We start from the raw sequence: 23,101 nt of genomic DNA on the forward strand, positions 1-23,101 counted from the left end.
TATCTCTGAGATCATTTATATTCACACACACACACACACACACACACAGAGAGAGAGAGAGAGAGAGAGAGAGAGAGAGAGAGAGGGAGGGAGGGAGGGAGGGAGGCTTTATATCAATATTAACACAAATTTGAGGCTAAACAATATTCAAGAAACTAGAGATCATGTAATTAGAGATGGAAGGTCTTGTTGTAGTATCCTAAAGTTTCAGTAATAAGTTTGAGAACGCAATAATTGAGTTCAATCTTTTCCTCTCAAGTGATATAATATAAAACTATTTCAGAAGAACACATTACAATACTATATATGGAGTTCTTAGAAATTAATCTTCAGATTGTGGGTGCTATTTGCAATGAAGAAAGAGTTCTTAAGCTGCTATTTGAAATTTTAGCTTGATTTTTTTTATCAAATATGATCTATATAGGTGCACCTGTGAAAAATGCATTGAGATGTTCACTCAGATTTGCAGAGTCGGAATGAATTGGAATGACACTGTTCTCTGCATTTTCTCCATATAACCTTGAAAGATTAATCTTTTGAAGGTGCTTATTTTCTAACAAGCATTGTAGTTCAAATCTTTCTGCTGACCCTTTCTGTCTTATTCAAAGCTAAAGTAATTTCTTTGCTAACTCTTAGCTACCCAGATACATAAGTAGAGAATTCACTCAGACATCTTTCAACCTCCATCAAATTAGTCCTTACTTTCTACACTAATATGTCCATTCAGATCCTGCTTAGAAAGTTCCTATGTATAAAGTTTGATTTATACATAAACATAATAATAATAATGAACTTGCTATATGCCAAAATATACAAACACTGTATATTCTTCAAGAACCTCAGCCCATGGTAGTAAAGAGCCTGAGTTAAGCAACTAGGGACCTATATAGAGGAAAATTAAGCTATTTAATGAAACAGAGTTGAGTATGCAGGAAACCATAACTATTTTCTATATCCTTGGCACCTATGGGAAGAAGCGAATGCCACAATCCGCGTGAACATACTTTACATTGGCAATAAACACGTAATATATAATACTATTTATGTAATTATTATTATTATTTATGCCTTTATGATGATGATTTTATGAGAAACCATGGGTTCATCTGTTATTATCTTTTTACTTAATTCCATCTTCTATAATATATTGGGCCCTTGGAATTATGCCTTTCACTCTGCCAATGAATTGAAACTTATATTCAGAATAAATAATATTCACTGATTCTGCTTTGGAGTCTACATAGTCATGGATATAGACATGTATAAAAAACAAAATGACAAAATGTTATGCTTATTGTTTTTGAAAAATGAGTAGCTCCATGTTGATCATCTCATGGGTTCACCATGGTAGACTATAATACTGGGAAGATAAAATCAGTATGTAGTGGTCTGAAAGTCACACGATGCAGATTCCACTGTCATCTGTGAGAAATGTTTATTTAAGGAAATATTTTAAGTAGGAACCACTGCTGGATACTAATCTCTCCCTTTCTTTTTACTCAAGATTGCATCTTTCTGAATGCAAGGAGGGTTTGTCTGAGGATTAGAACTACTGTGTCTCTGGTGTTTAGGCAGGGACAAAATATAGAGCACATATGCTGTCAATCCTGAATATTGATTGTCTAGCACAACACTGTTAATTACGTTTGAGAAAATCTGAAGAAATTATTGATATAAATCCAGCCTTTTATATTACTATTATTTTATACACTGTTCTTCCTTTTCTGAGAGGGATTGGAGAACACTCTTTTCCTTTAGTCATGTGCTCATTACTGATAGACTTCCTAGCATTATGTATAAGCAATCATATGCATACCCCTAAAGATAAGGAGAGGACAGTAGATATAAGCTCAGGGCTTTGGGGCTGAAGAAACAGTTTGATAGTCATTAACTGTTCTGATAGTTTTTTTGTTTCATATAAGTTTTCACAGGAGTCTTGAAGCTGAGTAGGCAACCTAGAAATAATAATGGTTGTACACAATTAAAAGTGCTAGCCAAAGCCTGCCATCTATAGCTAAATATTGAGGAAGAGAAAGCTAAGGCAGACAATATAATATATTATAAATAAGCAGGACTCTGCTCCATGTACAAGTTAGGGAAGCATCTCACAGAATCATTCATACTCATTCAAACACATGGTAGCATTCACTCTTGTGAGATGATAGTGAGACACTTGAAAGCTCACCTTACTTCTCCTCAGTGATGTACAGAAAAGTGATCCAGTAAGGAACTCAGACTCTTAACTTTTCTATGTGACTTCAATCAATTCACAAAGAGCATTGGGGGGAGGCATGTAAAGAGGAGAGATATCTATAGTCATTTAGAATTACAAAGCATCCCTTGCTCTATCTGCTGGCTTTGGTGTCAGGGGAAGCCTGGTAAGAGTCAGGACTTTGACTCTCACGCAGTTACAATGAGGACTGCACATTTATTATGTTAGCTACTTTTTATGTGACTGTGACAAAATACCTGACAATGGCAGCTTTACGTATGTAAGATGGATTCATTTTGACTCATAGTTTGAGCATATCATGGGAAGGAGTGCTTGACAGAGGTGGTGTGAGGTGAGGTTGCTGGTGACACGGCCTATGCAATCAGGAAGCAGAGAGAGAAGGATGCTAGTACTCGGCTCATTTTCTCTTTTTACTTTTTATTCATTCCAAAATTCCAGCTCATGGAATGGAACCACTCATGCTCAGAGTGGACTTTCTCCCTTCATATCAGCTTCTTTAGAGACACACTCACCGACACACCCAGAGATATGTCTGCAAGAAGATTTTAAATCTAGTTGACAATAAAGAGTACCCATCAAAGCCATGTTAAGTTATCAAAGCACATTGTAGTACAGCAAGGATGATCTTTCATGTCCTTGTAGTATTCCTGGAAATCTCATATTAGATTGTGGCTCTAGTCTAAGCCCAATAGTCATAAGACCTTCTGCCAACATTGATCTCAGTGGAGATCAAGAAAGAACATGAGCATCTACCCAACATAGAGTTCCTATCACTCTCCCTACTGAAGAGTAATATGACTCTCAAAATGACCAAACCTTAATTAAAACTATTCTACCCTACAAATAACCAGAATAATATATACATGCATGGAAAAACAGGGTTACAAGATGGCAACTCCAAAAGGTACAGATTTTTAAACTATGGCAAAATTGAAAGGCACAAAAGGAATATTCTTGACAAGCTATTAAAATAAGAATGGCCTTTCAATCTGAATTACATTTTGTGTGACAAAACTTTTCATGTGAAGATCCTACAAATGTCTGCTTACTCCAGAAAGGATCCCACACATATGTAAGTATGGATACTAACAAGTCAAACTTGGTGAACCAGTAAATTTTATTGGGCCTTCTTATAGGAATATGGATGAGGAGTTACTTACAGGAACAGAAATGACTCAAAGTAAGCTGCATCACCAACACCTACCCCAGCACGGGTGACAGCTTGCATACCTAGGAACCTGGAGTACACTGTACAGCCTTTAGAAATCTCAACAAGACAGATAGTGTCATTTTTTGAGTGACTCGGTTGGTCTTAACCTCTTAAAATCAGCTCGGCTGGTTTCTGCTTGTTTCAAGCAGCTGGCCTTGTCTCAGAGTCTTCTTTGCTGTTGGCTTGCTTACTGGAGGACAGAGGCTAGTGAACACTGTCAGTTTTAAGGACTTCCAGAAGCTATTTTGACTTGTTAATCTTTAAATTTAAAAGTTTCTTCATAGCATAGAATGTTTCAATGTCAGAAGAAACGATTTAAACAACAGACAATAAGGAAGAAATACAAGAGAAAGCTTTACAAATATTTTTTTTTACAAAGGTGGGTTGTGCAAACACATATATCACCAATTTTCTGAAGATGGAAAAATAACAAACACAAAATGCCAAAGAAATTCACATTAAGATCACCATAGACAAATTCCTACAAGTTAAAGTCAAGGAAAATCATAGATTCCATGAGAGATAAATAACAGTTGCACCCATGGAGAAAATATAATAAATTATTAAAGATTTCTTTCAACAGCCATTGAAAGATAGAATCAAATTGCAGGACATTTTGTTAAGTACTGAGGACAGGGAAATATCATCAGAATTTGGTATCTATGAAGATTGTCCATAAATAATGAAGAAGAAATCAAGGAAGTTGTGGGAAAAGAGAAACCAAGACACACTTAAAGAAGAAACCAAGACAAGACTTAAAGAATGGTGAGGACATTTTCTAGGCAAACAGATCAATGCATCATTCAACCCTCAGTAGAGAAGCTTCATCTTTCAGTACATTGTAATGAATACAGAGACACACAAGCAGATGTTGTGCAGAGACTGGGAGACCTTCCAGAACCCCAATCCTTTCATTTCAAGAGCCAGGACAACAGGTAAGTATTCTCAGGGTTGGACAGACAAGAAGGGGTCAGGAATGAATTAAGAGCAAGCTACAGTTAAGGATCAAAGTTGGGGTTTCAAAATAGGAGGGAGAATGAGGAACTGGGGCATGAGGCAGATGCTTTTTCATGACACTGCCTATGAAATCATTACCTCCAAGTTCAGTTGGGTTGTGTAAGATAAATGCAGTCCAGAGAGAACAGAGAAGATAGACTGAAAATGAGGTGTGGGAACGTAGGTACATAGATCAGTATAAGGACACTCAACATGGACAAGTAGAGAAAGTGTAAGAAGCATGTGCTGGTATGATGGTGTCTTCATTCTCCTTGCATGGCACTCCTTACTCTGTCACTGGTTTATCACTTTTACCCTCACATTGGGTTGTAAAGTGATGCCAGGTTTCATACTGGGATAGTAGAAGGGTATAGGTATAGGACAGATAGCTAATATAGAGAAACATGGGAGCCTAGCCACTTCTAAAAAATTGAAAATAAATTAATCTGACATAAAGGAGTGGTTGACATTTACATCAAGTCCAGACTCGCATTTTCTGGTGAGTCCAGGTGGAAAATTGTGTACAATGTAAAACTTCATTGAGCAGCCAGATGCTGCGTCTGAACTGTGATTTTGTGGGTCAGTAAATAACCCACGCCCATAGAAGATGGGGTGGTAATAGAAAATACTGTTATATCTTTTAGCAGATAAGAAAACAGGCAGTTGGTTTTCATGTTTAAATCTCTCTCTCTCTCTCTCTCTCTCTCTCTCTCTCTCTCTCTCTCTCTCTCTCTCTCTCTCTCTCTGTGTGTGTGTGTGTGTGTGTGTGTGTGTGTGTGTTGAAAATCCAAATAACAAAATATCAGGAGAGTTGAAAATCCTGATAATATTATTCTTATCAATCAAATGACAAAAAGCAGACCTTTGACTTTCTGGATCATTGATCTAATGGACATGCAGAGTCAGTTAGTTCCTCTGAGGTCCATTTTTAAGCTCTTGCAAGGTTTATCTATCTAGTGGGAATTTTGGGTTAATGAGAGAGCATTTCAAAATGGCTTATAGGAATCACAGATGGATGGAAAGGGATTGACGGCTATTTTTTGTTGTTGTTTTTGTTTTCTTTCTTTCTTTCTTTCTTTCTTTCTTTCTTTTTTTTTCAGTAGAGAGTTAGTTCTCTGTACTTTTTTTTTTCTTTGTGTAACCCAACTTCAATCTCCATGAATTCCTATATTAAATCTATTTTATGGCACAATGCTGGCTAAGTCTCTATTATATACTGGATGAAATTATTTTAAGACAAACGACAAATAGTTGCTTTACTAGTGAGTACAAATATTGTCCATTTTAAAGAAATGGAGACAGGACTATCTACTCGACAGACAAAGGCTTCTGCTGGTTCCTATTTGATCTGTGCTAAACCGCAGCCCTCTATTGGCTGCTCTCTCAAGAGAGTGCTAAGGAAGAAAATGGGTGCCTTAAAGAAGCTTTCCAAGACTGGCTCACTGGTTAAATCACTTGTCATGAAACAATGGAGACCAGAATTCAGATCCCCAGAGTCCATGGAAATTCCAGGAAAGTATTGTAGCCTGCTTTAATTCCAGGACTTGTAAAACAGTGATAGAGGATTCCAGAAGCAAGGTGGCTAGTCAGAATAGCTATATTAGGAAACAAGAGACCTTTCCTCAATGGATACATTTGAGTGAGAGTGCTTTATATGTGTATATGTTTGTAGTGTTCTATTTAATTCTTTAGCCTTAGTTACAACCAAAAGGCATTCAGAACAAACCAGGAGAAAAGCTGGGATATCTAAGTGAATATGAAAGGGAGAGTGTTAAGTTTAAACATAGCATGCTTCTGTTCTTTGTGGACTTTTTAAAAAGGAAAAGTACAAGTTACAAGCAGCTCAGCAAAAACAAAACAAAACAAAAGACTACCACCAATAACAACAAAAACAAAAGCAGGCTTCCAAAACAGCAAGATAGTATTATATTAGATAGGGGTGTGACGGCAAAGATGATTTGAGAAGTGGAATTTTAGGACATTGAGAGATGACTTTTACCCACCCACTACACTGGACAAATTTGTGAAGACAAGGGTCCATTAATATGAATGTGTTTTTGATCACTCAATTGTCTATTTTAGAGTATGACTGGGAATTGTGGACCTTTAAAAGTAAAGGCTCCTTGAAGGGGCTTTGGCCAGCATGGGTCTGGCAGGCATGGAAGTCCAGAAATCACCTAATTAACATGCCTAATTAAAACATATCACTGCATCCTAGCCTAATCTAACACAAATCTCCTCTTATCTCTTCTTAATGTCCACCTGCAAGGCCATTTGCTGCTATTTATCTGCCTGAGTGAGAACACATCCACTTTAACTCTTTTTCCCTGCTTAACAAAGGATCTCTCTGTGAAAAGAGGTGTGTGGTGGTGGTTTATGCCTAATCCAGAGTCGAAAGGGTCTCCCACTCTGAGGACTCTGCTAACACTCCTTACATCATGGAGTGTGTAAGGAATTTTTCTTGTAACTCTGTGGCTATTGTGATTGGAGGAATACTGTAATGGAGCAAGCCTAGCTCTGCCTATCATGTGTCTATCACTCTATGATCACATGCTCCTCACCTGCCGTTAGCATGATGTATTGTCACCAACTACCTATGCCAAGGCCAAACCACTGGCCACCCTCCCCACATGGCCTAACCCAGCCTTGGACATGGAAGCTCTGAAATGGAGTAAAATACATCTCCCTTTGTGCCATAAGCAGGCCTTTGTTGGTGTTGATATTTTACTGACAAATATAAAGGGATCATCCAGGTTTATAAAACATTATATTGTTGGGTTTAGAATTTAAGAGTAATATACCCTAAAACCTAAGAATATAGAACATTATTATTATGAGAGCCTAATCCATCCGTCAATAGCTATCAATAGTTAAATGCCTTTAAGTAGGTTGTTGCTTCAAGTAGTCTCTTCCATGAAAGAGAATTGTGATTAAAGTGCGGTGTGAAAAACAAAGTACCTGTCCAACAATTTAGTAACAAAACCATTGGGTATGCATAGGAGTTTACTAAAAGTTTGAGAGATGCATTGCATAAAGAAGGAAAAGGTGCCTTAAAGTCACAATTTTATAGCATTGTTAATGACCTAAGCAAGATCTGCTCTGTCGTTAGACTAACTGATGAAAAGCCGAGCTGCACAAGTTCTAAGCCAGGTGGGAGTCGTTTACAAAAAATGAACACAGCCACACCACCATGGTACCAGTGACTGCTGGGTCACCAAGATATAAAAGAGTTCTTCAATTGTGATGATGTATATAGTACCATTTGGGGCTTTCATTAATTTATGCTCTTTGTTTTTCAACTGAGCTATAACTGAAAAAGTAGAATTATCATATTTAAGGTACAGAGATTGCATCTTTTGAACTGTGATATTTTCTGTGAAACCATCACTAAAATGAATAATATAAATACAGTTCTCCACCTCAAGGGTTTTGCTCATATTTAATTTTTAATTGGAAAGCAAAATGCTGGAGATCATTATGGCAGTTTCTTTTATCTCTACCTTTGTGGAATTATCTCCCGTGCCCCTCCCTCCCTTTGTCCTGTGTCTCCCTTTGCTGGTCTTTGTCCTGATCGTTATGAAGAGTTTACGCTGTGTGAGTTCTGTGTCCTCTTTACTCTATCCCCCCATTAAGATCTCTTCTTTCTATCCTCTCATCATGTGTTTTCTAGATTTGTAACCTACCGTACCCACATACATACACATTTATACAACATAATCCAGGATCCTCATATAAGAGAAAACATGTCATTTGTCTTTCTGAATCTGGTTTATATAATTTCTACTTTGATTTCTTTATTTTTTTTTTACCAATCTGTCCTAATATAATTCTGTAGGTGCTATGTACAACACAAAAGCCTTTAAAACACCGTGGAAATCCTCAAAATGCAATGATACTCCCTGATCTAATTTGCTTTCTGTCATACATGACCTGAATCCTCTAGAGTTCAGTATACATGGATTGATACACTACAATTTGTTTTTCTACTTTCCTTGGCACAACTATTTTGTGATCTGTGATGTAGAAAATAAGTTTATTTTTATTGCTCAGTAGTATTTCATGATAAAAGTATCTCATAGCCTATATGCTCATTGATCTATTGGTAGACATTTGTGTTATTTATAGTTATTAGCTGTATTAAAGGACACATCTATAGATGTTGATATAGAATGCTTTATGATACACATAATAACTTTCATTAGATAGGTATGTAGTCTCAAACTATTGTCTCATAGCACATACATGTTTACCCTTTGACATTCTGTTAAGCTGTTGTCTACCATGATATTTTTCTTTCTCTTTCTGCAATAAATTTGCAATTGATTGGCATACTTGCCAATACCTGGGATTTTTTTAAAAAAATGTTATCATTATAGTTGGTTTTGTAACAACTGTTTGGTATTAATAACTAATGAAGCGCTGCGTACATCTTCTATAATCAGTTGGCCAAAATTTTCACATTTTTATTGACTATGTTTTCTAGTTGAATTTTGAAGTAAATTGCTATGGTCTTTTCATTTTCATTAATTAATTTATTTATTCACTTTACATTTCAATTTTAGGCCCCTCCTTCCTCTCCTCCCCACACCCCTCTTCCATATTCATCAGAAAAAGGGAGCTCGCCTATCTAACCACCTCAGCTAGGCAAGTCACATCAGGACTGAGCTCATTCTCTTCCCTTCTGGCTTGGCAGGGCAGTCCCTCAAGGGGGAAGTGATATCAGATATTTTGCATTCATTGTTGTAGCGTGCTTTTCAATAATTTTAGAAAAACAGCTGCTCTTGATTTTGAGAAAGTCAAATTTGTCAATTTATTTCATATGTGTGAGTGCTCCCTTTTCATGCACACCAAAAGAGGAAAGCAGATTCCATGACGGGTGGTTGTGAGTCATCATGTGGGTGCTGGGAATTGAACTTGGGGAAGCCAGAGTTCTAAACCACTGAGCCATCTCTCCAGCCCTGTCAATTTTATTGTATAGATTACGTATTGATGTATTATGGCTTCAATTCACTATGAGTGAATTTTTGTGGATAATGTAAAGCATTTATTTACTGAGTTTCCATTTTTTAAATTATCCATATGTATGAGCCAATTCTTGATCCTCTGTTTGCTCTTGCTGACTCAATTTTCTGTTGTTATTACAATATTGCAAGGATAAGATTGTTCTAATTTTGAATTACGTCTCAGATAACCTTTACATTCTTTTTTTCTTCTTCTTCACATTTTCTTTGTCTATTTGATGCATTTCTTACACATATATATATTTTGGAAAAGGTCTGTAAATTTTTCCAAAAGACCTAGTAGAGCTTTATACTGAAGCTATTGACCTATCGAGAAAAAAACTATGCCTTAGAAATCTTATTTTATAACATGAAGAAAACACATTTCTTTATACACTCAGAACTTTTAAATTTTAAACAATATTTGATGCTTATAGTGGTGTTTGGAAGAACTTTGACTCACTATACTCCTATTATTTATGTTTTTGTCATACTTTTAAATAGAATTGCTTTACATCTAATCACACTATTTATCAAAAGAAAATTTATTTTTAAAAATATAGATTGTAGTGGGCAAACAATCTCAATAGATGTTTTAGAAAGATTGCAAACAGCAGTAGAAGATAATTATATAAACAGGTTAAGAGAATTAAGACTCTTCATAATGGAAATGAAAATTAGATGCACAGCCAGGTGTATTAAAGAACTGTTAGAGTGACCTGAATCTCACATAGCAACAGCACGGAGTACAGTTGGCCTGTGTCAGCAGGAACCCTCCTTCTCTGTTGCTGGAGTACAGAATAGAGCAGACACATAGGAAACAGTCTGATAGCTTCTTAAGCTGCTGAACCCACTTCTCTCGGTGATTGAGCCTGTTGCTATATCTATAAATCCCTGGGTATGGGTGATTATAGCAGCTTTTCTCATTATTGTCAAAGCTCAGAAGCAACCCAGATATGTTCAGGAGTCTAGATGAGTATACATCAATGTATTCAGGCAGTGGGATATTATTCAGCCATAAGAAAATGGGAGTTACTCACCTACTCAACTATGTGGAGGAACCTTAACTGTGTGCTACTAAGTTAATGAAGCCAGTCTTAAAAGGTTACATATTGTATGACTTTACTAACATGACATTATGAAAAGGCCAAACCACAGGGAGTTGAAAACAATTAGTCAGTAGGCATAGAAGGAGCAGAGGGATACGAAGTTGGAATATAGTAGCGTTTTAGAGCAAAGAAACTTATCTTTACAATATGGTGATGGTGGGTACGTGTCATTAGACTTTTAGTAAATCCACAAGCAAGATCACGACTGTGACTGATGCATGAACATACTCAATAATAAAAACTGCATTGCATAAATATAAGATTTCCACACTCAGGGAAGCCATAGGGTCAGGATGGGTATGATGACAATTCTGCAATTTTAGTTTCTTTGAGAAAAAAAAAACCACACAAGTATTTTAAGAACCTGCTTTCATTTTGATCTCAGATGTAGAGATGTGGGCCTGCTTCGGACTGTCTGAAGCAACTGACCATGATTTGCATCATGCCCTAGCAGAACTGTGGTTTTGACAGCTGCAGATGACTTTGGTAATTGTGTGCCATTTGGAACTCTGGGAACTTTTTAGAGAGCATATAAATTTAAGAGCCCCTGAGAGGTGGGGTCAGTGTTGTTGGCCATTTAGGGAGTTTGTAGTTTGCTAGTAGCTATGATCAAATAAGAAGCAAAAGGAAATAAATTAGACTCAGGACCTTCCCTAATTCCTTTCTCTTCTCTATTCTTTCTTCTCTCCTATCTAGTGAAGGTAAAACTGGGGTGAGGGGATTGGGGATGGACAAAGAGTGGGTGAAAGAAGTCACAAAGAGTAGCTAAGACAAGCTACATAGGGACACTAAAGGGACACTCTGTGCTTCCTACTTAATTTTCCGAGGAGTCAAACACTTTCCGAAATAAAAAACTTCTTATTTTTTTCTTTTCTGTAACTGGGTATTGAATTTAGGGCCTCACACATGGCAGATAAAGCACTGTACCAATGAACTCTGTTATTCCTTTTGTTAATGGATGCACTCTCTCTAAATTACCTGTGCTGTCCCCAAGTTCACTCTGAAGTCCATGCAGGCCTTGGAATCTTCATGCTCAGCGTCTATACAGACAGGACTACAGGCCTGTCCCTAAAGCCTAGTTCATTCATTCATTATTTATTTGTTTCCAAGGGGATTTTATATAACGTATAATTTATTTTTTCCTCTTCAACTTGAATGCCTGGTGTTTATTTTACCTATCTTTATTCTCCTGGCTCTCACTTCCAATAAGATGTTAAACACAGAGCTTGGGACAGAAACCGGCACATGGCTCTTTCAAGTGGTAACTTTCAAACTTGGGGGAAGGGATTATGGTATTTGCTGTGCTTAAGGCACTTGTCACACAAGTGTGAAGTTCTCAGTTCAAACCACCAGAACTCCTACAGTGGTGGACTGGGCAGGGTAGTAGAGCAAATATTTAACTCCAGTGCTCTCTCAGAGCAATTTGAGGTAGAGAGGTGAGTTCGTGGGAGCTCTCAGCCCAGCCAGCCTAGTATACACAACATAGTGATTCGTATCAGAATGTATGTTCTCCTCTGACCTCTACATGAGCACTAAAGCATACATGTGCACACACACACACACACACACACACACACACACACACACACACATACACACACACAACTGAGAATGAGAGAGCTTATTTTAAAGGGCTTTCCATTATTGGCTGTTGTCAGTTTCAGAAGCTGTATTATATGCAGGGCTGCTATTTAAGCAGTAGAAGATGAAAATCCTGCAAGTTTTTGTTTTTAGAGTCATTTCATATAATCTCATATTTTGCTCCTTCTAACTATTGTTATATTTAGAGAGTAGGCAAATGCCGTAGTTTATTAGAGTTTCATTCATTTTTGTTTCCATGTGATAACCTTTTCCTAAGAATATTTTAACCTATTCCCTGAGAGTAGATATTTTCAGGAGGATGGTGTGCCTGGATTTCAGTGTCATCTAATAGACTTTCCTGCATTAGTATGAAACAGCACTGATCTCAAAGAATGTGCTGCAAAGTTTTAACTTACCTCTCATTGTAGCATTTGAGTAGAACTACTCTGTTTTTGATAAATGATAGTCTTTAAGAAGAAGACCACTGATATTTGAATCTATTTTGTTTTACATTTCACCACTGGAAGAATCATTGATGGCACATTATATTTCACAGTGCCTTTAAACAAATACTTGTACCTATGTCACCCACTTCTTGTGATGTTTGTTTGCTAGTTTTTCCTAAAATGTGTATATTTGTTCCCTAACATCTTTGATGGCAAGTATAGGATTTTTTAAAATGCCCTTTTTAAAGGACATCCAAGTGCCATTCTTCGACAAACATAGTCAGCTACATTTGGACAGGGGGGGGGGGAAGTTATAACCAATTTATCAACTAAACCACTGGCAGTGCAGCACAGTGTAGTCTAGGCAGTAACTATGGGAATCTAAATATCCCTTGATATTGGAGTCCTTCCAACCTGTGTCAAGCTCCTGGTATGGTTTCACTCAATGTTCTCAACCAGAATCAGAATCACCCAATTTGATTTACAACTGTCACTCTATTTAGCTATTTTAGCTCTAAGCAGCAATGCCAGTAAAGGTATTAGGATTATTCAAACATTGTTATTTTAAAAAAACACCCTTACAACTTTAACTTCAACTCTGCAGTTCACAATATAGTGTTATCCACTTATGGATAACTTTGAACTCTTTTACTGGTTACAGCCAGCTATGTCAGCTCAGAGTTGGGCAGAAGTGAAGCTGATAACTGAATCACGACTTAACAGTGAAATTTTCAGTGGCAGCTGAATGGGCCCTACAAAAGTAACAGCCACCATGGTATAATAAAATATACTCACATTATGTTCAACGCAAAGAGGAACGCTTGCAAAGCACATTAAAAACTAAATAGAACTGTACAATTTATTCCTCTCATAGTTCTGGGTGAAGAGCTCTAGCATTAGGACTGTGAGTGCAAGAAGACAGAAGTGATCACTTTGGAAAAGTTAAAAGACATTTTTCTCTCTTGGATTTATATAAAAGAAAGGTACATGTAGATATTCAGCACCCAAACTTGCAATCATTGCTGAAGAATGCACCCAGGAACAAAGGCTGCATATCGATAAATGGACTTTTTATTTTTATTATCAAATTATGCAGCCTAAATTATACATTCTTCCCCTGCTAGCAGCACACTTCAAAAGATTTGTAGAGCTGTAAAGATTACATGCACAGAGAAGCCAAGTGTGAAATAGTCTTTACTTGCTTTTACCATTTAACAGGACAAAAGAAACAACCAATTGAGTAATTGATTGGAGAAATAGATTCTGGTATTTATTTAAGTATTAAGAAAAGAAAAATGCTTACTTTTAAACATAGACATGCTAGGCTCTCAGGTTTTCTACTGGAAAGATTAAAGAGATATCAACTTATATATTTTTTCTTTCAGCACATCTGAGTTCATAGATCCTTCACAGATTATGATTTGAGATGAAATAAAATTAGAATGTAGTTTAATTTGTAAATGGCTCTAAAATTAACTTTGTTCTAACAAGCAACAATTAGGCCCTAAGTTCTGGAAATCAAGTTTAGAATCTTTATTTTTACAAGATGTGTTAAAAGAAATGGTCAGTTAACATATACTCTCCCCTCTTTTTTTTTTTTTATTAATTTATTCTTGTTACACCTCAATGGTTATCCCATCCCTTGTATCCTCCCATTCTTCCCTCCCTCCCATTTTCCCCTTATTCCCCTCCCCTATGACTGTTCCTGAGGGGGATTACCTCCCCCTGTATATGTTCATAGGGTATCAAGTCTCTTCTTGGTAACCTGCTGTCCTTCCTCTGAGTGCCACCAGATCTCCCCCTCCAGGGGACATGGTCAAATGTGAGGCACCAGAGTATGTGAGAAAGTCATATCCCACTCTCCACTCAACTGTGGAGACTGATCTAACCATTGGCTCGATCTGGGTAGGGGTTTAAAGTTTACCGCCTGTATTGTCCTTGGCTGGTGCCTTAGTTTGAGCAGGACCTCTGGGCCCAAATCTGCCTACCATAATATTTTACTTGTAGGTTTCTAGGACCCTCTGGATCCTTCTACTTTGCTATTCTCCCATGCTTCTCTCATCCAGAGTCTCAATGGGATGTCCTCCCCTCTGGCCCAGTTTCCTGGTAAGTGAAGGCCTTAGCCCAAGGGGCATATCCCATGAAAGTCTCCCCTCTTTTTTTCAATGTAGTACTCAAAGTCTTAGCTCTAGCAATTACAAAAGACAAATATATAAAAACAACCATAATAGAACAAGAAGTAAAACTATCCCTATTTCCATAGGGCAAAAAATTATCTATTTAAAAGACCCTTTTGAATATATTAAAAACATGTGGACATAAAAAAGACAGTAAAATTAAAGGATACAAAATTAATATAAAACCAAACAATATATTTCATTTGTATTAACATTCTACTCTCTGAGAAAGAGGTTAGGAAAAATCCATTCAAAAGCCTCAACAACTAACAATTAACCTGTAAAACTTATTTGTCCTAAACAGCCTTCAATAGCACTTTCAAAGTATTGGAAGTAAATCTTGTATTATAATTGAGTTATATGGGTACAATACCTCATATTAGACTAGAAATATATCCAGCGTGTGTGAAGAATCATCTTAAGTTTGAATTCTATACCACTGTATCAAAATTAATTTACAGAATACAAAGACTATCAGTAACATTATTTTTCACAGGTTTAAAAAAATACAAGAATTCATGTGAAACCATGAAGTCCATGAGTTTTCAAAATAATCATAAGGAGTAAGGACAATACTTGAGACATTACAAAATGTATCTCATATTATACTATAAAGCTACAGTGATAAAGAGAGCCCTGCGCTTGTGTCGGAATAGACAAGTAGAGCAGTGAAATAGAACAGGGGACCTAGAAATAAAACTGCAAAACTATGCTCACCTAACTCTTGACAAAGGAGGCAAAAATCATAGTTAGGAAGAAAAAAATTTAAATTATCCAACAAATGGTTCTTCCAAAACTGGATTTCTACCTGCAGAAGAATAGGAATTGGTGTGTTATCTTTACATTGTGCAAAAACTAATTCAAAATGAGTCAATGTTCTTAATGTAAAGCCTGCAACACTAAAACATTTAGAGAAAACAAAGAGGATGCCCTTCAAGATATTAGTGTAAACAAGAATTTTTTAAATAGAACACCAATATCATGGGAACTAACCTCAGGTATCAAGAGAGGCAATAACATGAACGGTATCAGTTTCTGAACAGCAAAGGAAGCAATCATCAGAGTTAGCAGACAGCCATAGAAAGGGAGCAGATCTTTCCCAGAACAGCTTCAGATAATGATATAATACCCAGAATTTACAAATAATTACAGAAATTAAATTCCAAGAGACTAAAACTACCATTCAGTAAATGGACAAGTGAACTAAATAGACAGTTTTCAAAAAAGGAAAGAAGGAAGGAAGAAAAGAAAGAAGGAAGAAAGGAAAAAGAAAGAAAGAAAGAAAGAAAGAAAGAAAGAAAGAAAGAAAGAAAGAAAGAAAGGGCAAATGGTCAATAAGTATTTTTAAATTCTTCACTATCCCTAGACATGAATGAATTAAAAATTTAAAAACTTTGACATGTCTAAACTAAGTCAGAGTGGCAATGTTCAAGAACCTGACAGCAGATGTGAGAAAAAAGGAGACCTTATGCTATATTGAAGGACACTTAACATACCCATTGTGGAATCAGCTTGGAGATTCCTCAAAAATTAAAGACAGAATTACCATACAGACCAGGTATTTGATTTCTGGACATACATACAGACAACTGTGTTTTCTATTGTAAACATATTTGTGCATCCATGCTTATTACTGCTTTATTCAATGTAGCAAAAAAAAATATTGGAATCAATCTTTTTTGTCTGTCAACAGAGGAGTGGAAACTAAAATGTGTGTGTGTGTGTGTGAGAGAGAGAGAGAGAGAGAGAGAGAGAGAGAGAGAGAGAGAGAGAGAGAGAGAGAGTGTGTGTTTTGAAATATTAAACAGCTCTAAAAATTGTAGTTTAAATTTTTCCAGGCCAATGGAGGGATATAGGATATATAATATTATGCAATTTCATACAACCTAAAAATGAAAAAATAAACTGCATGCCTTCATATGGATAATCTAATCAATAATACATTCATATACATAAAAAAAGGCAAATATGGGTACAGTATAACATGAAGGAAGGGACTGCCTGCCACTAATGGACATAAGTTACAAAAGAGGGTATGAAATGGACTGTTTTCCCAGTCCTAATTCTGCCAATGATATTTGGTTAATGGTGATAGATGAATAAATAAAATATATTTGATAATAAAAAAGTAAAATTTAATATGAAGCTCCATATATTCCATTCCAAATTAACAATCACATGTTCATTCCTCAGATCATTGGAAAGATAGAGAAGGAGAAGAAAAAGGAAAAGGAGGCAGAGGAAGTGATTACAGCACTGAAGTATTTTGGGGGTGCACATGAGAATAGAGACTTTCAATTTAAATTACTTCAACTTTGGCAGAGCAACAGACACTAATAAGGCTAAATTTCAGGACAGAGAAAAATGTTAAATATTTGTAATTTTTAAAAATTTCCTTAGTGTTTCCTTTTGAATTTTCAAATCAAAAGCAGCCCACGGCATCTGTGACTTTGAAAAGCGGCTCCATACTTTGAGTTAGACAAGTAGCAGGTCACATATAAATGGCCTTCTTTCCAAGAATTATTTTTATTTAAATCATCCATTTATGTTTTAGCATCTGTTAAACTATAAACAGCTCCAAATAAATAGGATGGGAATTAATTATCAGTAGATGAAAAATGATGGATATACAAATTAGAAAAGAGAGAAAAATAAACATAAACTAACAGAGCATCACTTTCTACTTTAATTTCTTCTGTCAGTTACCCTCAACATATTCTGCAGTAGCAACCACAGTTGGCAGACATGTGGAAGCGTGGAATTCTATCTCAAGTTTTGCTATTTCAAACGTCTAATAAATTGAACGTAAGCATATACATAAATATCACTTCATAAGAATAATGTCTTACTTATTTTTACAAGTGTTTGTTTTATTTTATTTTATCATGAATGAAATTGTAGTCATCTAATAAATAGTTGCATTTAAATAACCCAGAGATTCATTTAGATCATAATCGAAAAAGTATTTAAAATGTACAACCTTTAGGCCATCATGACTCTAGAAGAGTGACACTCTGGCATCATGTTGAGCCTCATGAGTAATGGCTGCATCTGCTCCTAAAGCTTCAAACTGCCTGTCATCAGGAAATGCCAGAGTATTTACTTCTTTCTTGTGTGCCTTTAGAGATAGAAAATGTCATCATTAAATATATATCTTGAATAGGACTATCAAATTATTGACTAAAATCAAATGTAAAAAATGTTAGTGAGTGAGTGTAGTCTAATAAAACTATCATTGTTGGAGGAAAATGCAGTCCATGCTGTAATTCTTAAAATGACATTTAATTGTTGAACTTCCACAAAACTAGAGACAGAGTTGTCTCAACCAGTTAATGTTTACATTAACTGCAATACTTATATTTTGTGGTTGCCTTAAAGAGAGGTGGATCATATATGACTTGAATTCTGGTTTCCTTGTCTATAAAGAAAATAATTCATAAATATGTAATATAATCCTAATCCAAACAAACCAGTAGGGAAAGCTTTCAGCATTAAAAGTTAATAGCAAAATTAACTCACTTTCCTATATGTCACTAATGAAAACAAAAACAAAACAAAAACCTAAAATTATGAACATATTCTGCTTTTATTTGCCCAGAAAGGAAATGCTAGCTGTAATTCTAATGTATAAGATTTTCCTGAGGAAGAGGAGAGAAGTCTAAATGAAAAATGCAAAGGACTAAATAAAGAGAAATATTCAATGTGCAAATATTTGAAGTCTCAATATTTTCTGATTACTAATTACAAATAACAAAGTAGTACTCCCCAGCCTCACTTGAAGGCTCAATGTAATTCAGTCCAAATCACTATCAAGCCATCTTAAAAAAAAATGAGTCAGCAAACTCTTTCTCACCTTATGTGAACAAAAGAGCTAAAATAGCAGGCACCATGTTGAAAGGAGTAATAAAGTTAAAACTCTGAAATCTTCCAACTTCAAGATTTACTGTAAAGGGTCAAACATGAGAAGAGTGCAGTGTTGGTGAAAACCTTGAACAAGAAAATTGATGGAAGAGAAATAAAATCCCAGAGATAGAATCATAATAAATAAAACTAATCTTAGAAAAGACAATACAATGGATGAAAGACTGTCATTTCAACAAATGACACTGGAACAACGGCACACCCACTTGCAGGGGGGAAATGAAGACACAGATACGCATCATACAAATTAGCATTAAATAGATCACAACCCATATCTTAAATGATAAGAATCCTAGACAATAACAAAGGCAGGATATAGTCGACCTTGAGTTTTGGAGATAACTTTTTGGGTATGGCACTAAAAGTACAATGCAAGGGGAGGTTAAAAGAGAAAAAAAAAGCTAGTCGTTCATGAATAAAAATTGTTCTCTCTCTCTCTGTCTCTCTCTCTCTCTCTCTCTCTCTCTCTCTCTCTCTCTCTCTGTCTCTACTCTCTGTGTATAATATTTTAAGCATCTCTATGCTATCTTAGAGCTATATTTTTAAATCTTTCATAATAATCTCCAATTTTGCTTCAAAATTTCATAGTAACTGAAATCTCAGGTAGAAACATTGTAAGTGACAAGGTTAACTAATTATAATAAAGAATTTACAAATTCTTTTTTTTATTTTTTTCTCCTTTATTAATTTATTCTTGTTACATCTCAATGGTTATCCCATCCCTTGTATCCTCCCATTCTTCCCTCCCTCCCATTTTCCCCTTATTCCCCTCCCCTATGACTGTTCCTGAGGGGGATTACCTCCCCCTGTATATGTTCATAAGGTATCAAGTCTCTTCTTGGTAACCTGCTGTCCTTCCTCTGAGTGCCACCAGGTCTCCCCCTCCAGGGGACATGATCAAAGATGAGGCACCAGAGTATGTGAGAAAGTCATATCCCACTCTCCACTCTACTGTGGAGAGTGTTCTGTCCATTGTCTAGATCTGGGTAGGGGTTTAAGGTTTACCGCCTGTATTTCCTTTGGAAATCTATCTGGTGCTATCTCAGAAAAATGGGAATAGGGCTTCCTCAAGACCCAGCTATTCCACTCCTTGGAATATACCCAGAAGATGCTCCAGCACACAACAAGAAAATTTGCTCAACCATGTTCATAGCAGCCTTATTCATAATAGCCAGAACATGGAAACAGCCTAAGTGTCCCTCAATAGAAGAATGGATAAAGAAACTGTGGTACATATACACTATGGAATACTATTCAGCTATTAAAAACAAGGAATTCCCAAAATTTGTGGATAAATGGATTGAGCTAGAAATGATCATAATGAGTGAGTTAAGCCAGAAGCAGAAAGACTCAAATGGTATATACTCACTTATATCTGCATACTAGCCCAAGGGGCATGTCCCACGAAAGCCTTCACTTACAAGGCACCAGCCAAGGACAATACAAATTCTTTATAAAGAAACTATGAATCAGAAAGGGAAGGAATAGTGACCCTTTATCAGATGTATAGTTGGCCGGTATTTTCTCCTGTTCTGAAGATCATATCTTCATTATTTTATGCCTTTGTTGCACAGATTCTTAATTAAATGCAAACCCATGATTCTGCCTTTGACTTTTTTGAAAATTTTATAGATGGATCCACTGTACCTTAGTTATGTCTACCTTCTTCTCCCTCACTGTAATGCTCCAAGGCCCCTCTCCCCAATATAGGAACATGTCTTCCTTCCAGTCCCAAGTCTTCTATTTAATTAACCTAATGAGTCTCATAAGAGCTACCAAAGTGTCTGTGGCTATTGGTTTGTTCATTGGGGCATGAACAGACTATTAGTAGCCAGCACCAAATAAAAATGACAAAATGACTCTCCGTGCTAACAGACTTGTGTGAATTCGACACAGGCAGGGTTTCCCTGAAAGGAGGGGGTTTTAGTTGACAAAAGGCCTCTATAAGATCTAGCTATAGAGTCGCCTTGGACGTTCTTTTTCCCAACGGGTTTGCCGTCAGAACGCAGGTGTTGTGAAATTCACTGCTAATTCAAAGCCAAAATGGGAAAGGAAAAGACTCACATGAACATCGTGGTCATTGGACACGTAGATTCCGGCAAGTCCACCACAACCGGCCACCTGATCCACAAATGTGGTGGAATCGACAAGCGAACCATCGAAATGTTTGAAAAGAAGGCAGTCAAGATAGGAAAAGGCTCCTTTAAGTATGCGTGGGTCTTGGACAAACTGAAGGCTGAGCGTGAGCGTGGTATCACTATTGACATCTCCCTGTGGAAATTTGAGACCAGCAAATACTACTTGAATATCATTGATGCCCCAAGACACAGAGACTTCATCAAAAACATGATTACAGGCACACCTCAGGCTGACTGTGCTGTCCTGATCGTTGCTACTGGTGTTGGTGAATTTGGAGCTGGTTTCTCCAAGAATGGGCAGACCCCTGAGCATGCCCTTCTGGCTTACACTCTTGGTGTGAAACAGCTGCTTCACTCTTGGTGTGAAACAGGTGTCAACATAATGGATTCCGCTGAGCCACCCTAGAGCCAGAAGAGATACGAGGAAATCGTTGAGGAAGTCAGCACCTACATTAAGAAAATTGGCTACAACCCTGACAGAGTAGCATTTGTGCCAATTTCTGGTTGGAATAGTGACAACATGCTGGAGCCAAGTGTCAATATGCCTTGGTTCGAGGGATGGAAAGTCACCTGCAAAGATGGCAGTGCCAGCGGCACCACACTGCTAGAAGCTTTGGATTGTATCCTGCCACCAACTCATCCAACTGACAAGCCCCTGAGACTGCCCCTCCAAGATGTCTATACAATTGGTGGTATTGGCACTGTCCCTGTGGGCCGAGTGGAGACTGGTGTTCTTAAACCTGGTATGGTGGTTATCTTTGCTCTAGTCAATGTCACAACAGAAGTTATATCTGTTGAGATGCACCATGAAGCACTGAGTGAAGCTCTTCCTGGGGTCAATGTGGGCTTCAATGTAAAGAACGTATCTGTCAAAGATGTTAGACTTGGCAATGTTGCTGGTGACAGCAAAAATGATCCACCAATGGAAGCAGTTAGCTTCACTGCTCAGGTGATTATCCTGAACCATCCAAGCCAAATTAGTGCTGGCTGTGCCCCTGTCCTGGATTGCCACACCGCTCACATAGCATGCAAATTTGCTGAGCTTAAAGAAAAGATTGATCTGGGTACGGGTTTAAGGTTTACCGCCTGTATTGTCCTTGGATGGTGCCTTAGTTTGAGCAGGACCCCTCCTTTGACCATGTCCCCTGGAGGGGGAGACCTGGTGGCACTCAGAGGAAGGACAGCAGGTTACCAAGAAGAGACTTGATACCATATGAGCATATACAGGGGGAGAAGGTCCCTCTCAGGAACAGTCATAGGGGAGGGGAATAAGGGGAAAATGGGAGGGAGGGAAGAATGGGAGGATACAAGGGATGGGATAACCGTTGAGATGTAACAAGAATAAATTAATAAAGGAAAAAAAAGAAAAAAGAAAAGATTGATCATCATTCTGGCAAGAAGCTGGAAGATGACCCTAAATTCTTGAAGTCTGGTGATGCAGCCATTGTTCATATGGTCCCTGAAAAGCCCATGTGTGTTGAGAGCTTCTCTGACTATCTCCCACTGGGTCATTTTTCTGTTTGTGACATGAGGCAGACAGTTGCTGTTTGTTGTCATCAAAGCTGTGGACAAGAAGGCTGCTGTAGCTGGCAAAAGTCACCAAGTCTGCCCAGAAAGCTCAGAAGACTAAATGAATACTATCCCTAACACCTGCCACCCCAGCCCTAATCAGTGGTTGAAGAAAGGTTTCAGAACTGTTTGTCTCGATTGGCCATTTAAGTTTAATAGTAAAAGACTGGTTAATGATAACAATGCATCGTAAAACCTTCAGAAGGAAAGGAGAATGTTTTGTGGACTGTTTTTTTGTGTGTGGCAGTTTTAAGTGATTAGTTTTCAAAATCAGTACTTTTTTTTTTTTTGCTTTTTTAAAATTAATTTATTCATATTACATCTCAGTTGTTAGCCCATTCCTTGTATCCTCCCATTCCTCCCTTCCTCCCGCTTCCCCCCCTACTCCCCTCCCCTATGTCTGTGACTGAGGGGGAACTTCTCCCCCTGTATATGTTCATAGGGTATCAAGTCTCTCCTTGGTGACCTTAAAATCAGTACTTTTTAATGGAAACAACTTGACCAAAAATTGGTCACAGAAATTTGAGGCCCATTAAAACAAGTTTAATGAGAATAAAAAAAAAGATCTAGCTATAGGCCATTTCTTTTTTTTTTCTTTTTTTTCTCCTTTATTAATTTATTCTTATTACATCTCAATGGTTATCCCATCCCTTGTATCCTCCCATTCTTCCCTCCCTCCCATTTTCCCCTTATTCCCCTCCCCTATGACTGTTCCTGAGGG

The 23,101-nt window shown here is 37.1% G+C and overlaps 1 pseudogene across 1 annotated transcript; it reads left to right on the forward strand.

Annotated features, from left to right (window-relative positions):
* Positions 1 to 20,639: 20,639 nt before the first annotated feature.
* On the forward strand, positions 20,640 to 22,656 carry LOC311579645 (elongation factor 1-alpha 1-like; annotated as a pseudogene). The gene is made up of 2 exons: positions 20,640 to 21,875; positions 22,184 to 22,656. The product of its transcript is annotated as an elongation factor 1-alpha 1-like (transcript).
* The last annotated feature ends 445 nt before the right edge of the window (positions 22,657 to 23,101 follow it).

This window comes from Acomys minous (genome assembly GCF_964271855.1).
Source record: "Acomys minous genome assembly, chromosome: 12".
Taxonomy (NCBI): domain Eukaryota; kingdom Metazoa; phylum Chordata; class Mammalia; order Rodentia; family Muridae; genus Acomys; species Acomys minous.